This window comes from Suncus etruscus, chromosome 5, assembly GCF_024139225.1.
Source record: "Suncus etruscus isolate mSunEtr1 chromosome 5, mSunEtr1.pri.cur, whole genome shotgun sequence".
Taxonomy (NCBI): Eukaryota; Metazoa; Chordata; class Mammalia; order Eulipotyphla; family Soricidae; genus Suncus; species Suncus etruscus.
This window is the reverse complement of record NC_064852.1, coordinates 71,863,524-71,868,739: the sequence shown is the minus strand read 5'-3', so window position 1 is coordinate 71,868,739 and position 5,216 is coordinate 71,863,524. Positions and strand designations below refer to the sequence as shown.

Sequence of the window (5,216 nt, the reverse complement as noted above, 5' to 3'; positions counted from 1 at the left end):
TAAAGATCACTGGAGGGAGAACAGCCCTGGTAGTGGGAATGGCCCTGATTAATTGTCACTATGAACCTCAAATATTATTGTGAAAGATTTGTTATTCACTTTTGGTCACAATCAAAATTATTTAAAAAAAAAGAAGATAGCAATCATGTTTGTAATCATGGTATTTAAATAAAAATATTATTTTAAAAAAGAATTATAATAACCCCTAAAAATCACTAGAAAAAAAGATCAGCTAATACCAATTCCTTTCCCATTAGCAACCAAATCTCTTACATAAATAGAAAGGCCCATATAGGGCAGGTTTGGAGAAACCCTATATAAGTCACTTACAACAAAGTAGTGGCACATATGTGCTCCCTAGGTCTACATGTCTGTCCTGCTTTTGTGTGTGTGTTGTCAGTCCATGCACAAACTAAAAGCAGGATTTTCTTTCTCAACAAAACATCTAGTAAATTTTTTGTACAAGTGACCTGGCTATAATATTTAGAACCTTGTGATCTCTCACTATAACTGCCCAGAATAAAGACAATAAAAACTTTGTTAATTCACACTAATTTGTTCAATAAGTTGTGTTCTAAAAAAAAAAAAAACCTGTTAGAATCTAAGATTTAGAATTAGAATATGGTGTGCCTTTGGTTAGAAATAATATTAGAAATAACATTGCTTCAGCTTCTGTACTCTGCTTGCTTAAAGAAGTTAACTACTGTAAACTAGGTTTTGCTGTGAGCCTAAGTGCATCCATGACAGGTTGCAGTTTTAAGATAAAAAGACTAGGTCCAGGAGAAGAGCCAGTTCCTGAAATCAGACCTGAGGGGTAAATGCAAAGAATTATACCCTTATAAGGCTAAACAGCAAATGACAGATAGCCAGACGACACTGGCCCCTGGGTCCTGGGGCTGCAGCCCACCAAGCTGTCTGTCTGATAATATATGTGAACTACAACCAATCTTAACCCAGTCTTGTACTAAGGACCAATCAATTTAAAGATCAACTACCCAGAGGCAGAAATCCCTTAGATTGCGCCTTCGTACCCTTTAAAATTGCCATATAAGCCATTCTCGGGGTCCTTATTTCTTAGAAGATGTTGGACCCCAACATGCTGAAATAAACTCTCTTGTATTTACATTATGGCCTGTCTCCTGGGTGGTCTTTTGGGTTCCAGATCCTGAGTTTCAGACTCTTAGAAAAGAAGCTGTGTTTTCTAGATTGCTATTCTCATAATTTCTGTATAGAACCAAAATGTTGTCTTCTTTTTTAATCCTTAGACATATTCTGGTTGTTACCTTAGGTACCAGGAATCTAACTTTAGTTCTTGCATATAACATGCCGTTCTCTATGTATTTGAGCCATTTCCTTAGCACCTGCTTATCAATTTATGATAAATTTTACTGACATACATTGAATTATATTCTATAATTCTTAAGTTTTGTACATCATTATAAATCAACACCCAGATTAAGTAAGCCATGGATATGTAATTTTATTACTTGTGAAAATTATTGTAATTAGTGTAACTCTGAACTTCATAATCCACAAAAACAAAAATCATAATAATTTAAAGATATTCTTGTAAAAAGAATTTTTTAAAATATGGAACGCTTCACAAATTTGCATGTCATCCTTATGCAGGGGCCATGCTGATCTTCTCTGTATCGTTCCAATTTTAGTATATGTGCTGCCGAAGCGAGCACTTCTTACAAAATTTTTGAGAAAACTTTCCACAACTTGGGGCCGGAGTGATGGCGCAGCAGCAGGGTGTTTGCCTTGCACACTGCTGACCCAGGAAAGACTGTACTTTGACCCTACAGTGTCCCATATGGCCCCCCAAGCCCGGAGTAAGCCCTGAGTGTCACCAGGTGTGGCCCAAAAAAATCCAAATAAAATTTTTTACAATCTTTCAAAGAGTAATGCAATAATTTTCCCCTTCTGTTCTTTTACAATTTTTAAATTAAATGGAATATTAAATATGATCCTCTTCAACACAGAAGTGGGTGGACAGAACACTTTGTGACTTCTGTATATATTTCTATGAGAGAACTCAAATAACAGTCCCACAAGTAATCATTTGGCTGATGATAATTATTTTTATACTCAAGATCTGAAGCTCTTTAAACTATCTTTTATGGAATGATGAATAAATACTCAAATAAAACCATTCTCAAAGCTTTTAAATGTTGAATGAATTAATCTAATTATAATGATATCCATTTGTTAGAAACGCAAACACTACTATAACCAGATAGAATAATCCTTAAGTATGACCATTAGGCATCAATGAATAACATTAAGAATGTAGTTACAGTAATAAGTACCGAACAGTCAAATAATCAATGCATTCTAAGTGTGAGATATTCTTATGAATTAACTACATCATCAGTTTAAACACTACCCAAAACCCAGGAGTTTGAATATTGGCTTCAATTGCAGATCTGAAGAACACTTAAATGACTTCACAAGTAATAGTTCTCCAAGTCACAGAGCTACTAAAGGAAGAACCTGTGTTTTGAAATCAGATAGTTTAGTTACAGAATCATGTTCTTAACGAAGGTATTTTCCCTTTAACTCAATTTTTGTTTGATGTTTCAATAAGGAAGCTCTCAGAAATACTGAGGTGGGAGTAGATGGCGACTTCAAGTACTGGGGAACACAACCAAGGGCTCAACCATGTCAAACATTTCCTCTACCACTTAAGCTATCTCCTTGAACTTCTTTCTTTTGGAACATGGCAAGGAGTAATCAAGCCATGATTAGGAAACCCTAGAGACTACTCCCAAAGATTTTTTGTTTGTTTGTTTTGTTTTTCAGCCTCACCCGGTGACGCTTAGGGGTTACCCCTGGCTAAGTGCTCAGAAATCAGTCCTAGCTTGGGAAACCATATGGGATGCCGGGAGATCGAACTGCGGTCCGTCCTAGGCTAGCACTGGCAAGGCAGAGGCCCTATCACTTGTGTCACGGCTTCGGCCCCTACTCCCAGTGATTCTTTACCAATCTGGTCAACAGTTCAACAGTAGGGCCTGGCAGTGAGGTGATTATCAAACTGAGGAATGAGGATTACTCAGACTACCTTCTGGTGCACAGGATGCTTACAAAGTTGAATCCTGCAATGTTCAAGGGGCCACACAGTACTGAAGACTGACTGAAACTGGGTTAGCACATGCAAGGTATGTCTTAACCTCTGTACTGTATCTTGATCCCTATTTCCCCTTTTGATTCCAGCTGTAAGAGTAGGTTTTCAAAAAAAATGTAGATTTTAAAATCATAGCATATGCTTTCTTTAGTTTTTAATAACAAATCTAGTTTCAAAGAGACAATACCCATCTACATAAAGCAAATTAAATACAAATTTTTCAGTGATGTATACTTTTGTGATATATTATAAAATATTATATTTATATTCATTCAAAATGTCATTAATGACTAGACCAGAGAGGTGGCGCAAGTGGTAGGGCATTTGCCTTGCACACTCTAACTCAGGATGGACAGAGGTTCGATCCCCAGGCTTCCATATAGTCACCCAAACCAGGAGCAATTTCTGAGCACAGAGCCAGGAGTAACCCCTGAGCATCACCGGGTGTGTCTCCCCCCCAAAAAAAAACCCCAAAATGTTATTAATGACAATGATTAGCTTTGGCTACTACCAAACTAGTTCTACAGTACCAATCTGTGGGGCTGAATGAAAAGAATTAATAAAAGAAAACAAGAATTATTCAAGCTTAGTTATCTGAACAACCATGAGTGAACTTACTGGATAGCCATTTATTTAAAACACTACAACTCCCACATTGGCTGCCAACATGTGAGCCATTAGTTTAGTGGCAAATATACCGTATTTTCCAGCGTATAAGACGACCCCCTAATTTTACAGTTAAAACATAGGTTTGGGCCTATATTTGCTGTATAAGACAGAATGTTCCTGTGCTGCAACTGTATCTTCCACAGTGAGCCAATCACAACAAGCAAAGGTCCAAAGGTTATACTGTAATAGACGTCCTCTCTGACTCTGGCCAATCTGAGCAGACTTTTTAAAGTGCAGATTCGGGTACAGAACACTGTATAATTTGCATGCATAAAAAGCTTGCTTGGGGCCCGGAGAGATAGCACAGCAGTGTTTGCCTTGCAAGCAGCCGATCCAGGACCAAAGGTGGTTGGTTCGAATCCTGGTGTCCCATATGGTCCCCCGTGCCTGCCAGGAGCTATTTCTGAGCAGACAGCCAGGAGTAACCCCTGAGCACTGCCGGGTGTGGCCCCAAAAAATAAATAAATAAATAAATAAATAAATAAATAAATAAATAAATAAATAAATAAATAAATAAATAAAAGCCTGCTTGGATTGGCTGAGTTAGAAAGGCAGTCCGAGCAGCCTGGCAGTGATTGGTGCAAGATCGAGTTGGAAAATTTGTTTTGTGGCAATATTCAGACAATTTTCATTTAGCGGCATATTGAAACATTTTTTGGGATATACTCGGCGTATAGATGACCCCTGATTTTCGGTTGACTTTTTTTTGTTTCAAAAGTCGTCTTATATGCCAGAAAATACGGTATTACACAAGCAGACATAGAAATATAATGGAGACATTCAGAACAAAGGCTGGAATATTCATATAGCCAATCAGCAAGTATCTTCAAAGTACAAAGTCATGACAATTTCCTAATCTATTCTTGCCTAAGTGAACTTTTGCTGTGCCCTTTATCTAAACTGTTTTATTCTATTCTACTTTAACTTCTATTCTCTTCTTCCCTGGGTGCAATTTTGTTGCCTTGTCTAAATTAGCTAACTTGTTTTGATCAGGAAACAATCATCACCTTGGAGTTTCTGTTCATGGGGACAATTTCTCACACTAAATAAATGTATATAAAATATTTAAGTGAAATAAGTCAGAGGAAGAGAGATAGATGCAAGAATAGTCTCACTCATCTATAGCTTTTAAGAAAAATAAAAGACATTTTTGCAATAATCCTCAGAGACAAAGAGAGGAGGGCTGGATGGTCCAGCTCATGACATGAAGAGAGTGCAGTTAGAGAAATAACTACACTGAGAACTATCATAACAATGTGAATGAATGAGGGAAGTGAAAAGCCTGTCTAGAGTACAGGTGGTGGTGGGGTGGGGAGGAGGGAGATTTGGGACATTGGTGGTGGAAATATTGCACTGGTAAATGGGGGTGTTCTTTACATGACTGAAACCCAACTACAATCATATTTGTAATCAAGGTGTT

General features: G+C 37.5%; 1 non-coding gene across 1 annotated transcript; it reads right to left on the bottom strand.

Annotated features, from left to right (window-relative positions):
• Window positions 1-1,584: 1,584 nt before the first annotated feature.
• On the bottom strand, window positions 1,585-1,691 carry LOC126010480 (U6 spliceosomal RNA). The gene has a single exon (XR_007496507.1). It is a non-coding gene; the product is annotated as a U6 spliceosomal RNA (small nuclear RNA).
• Window positions 1,692-5,216: the final 3,525 nt, after the last annotated feature.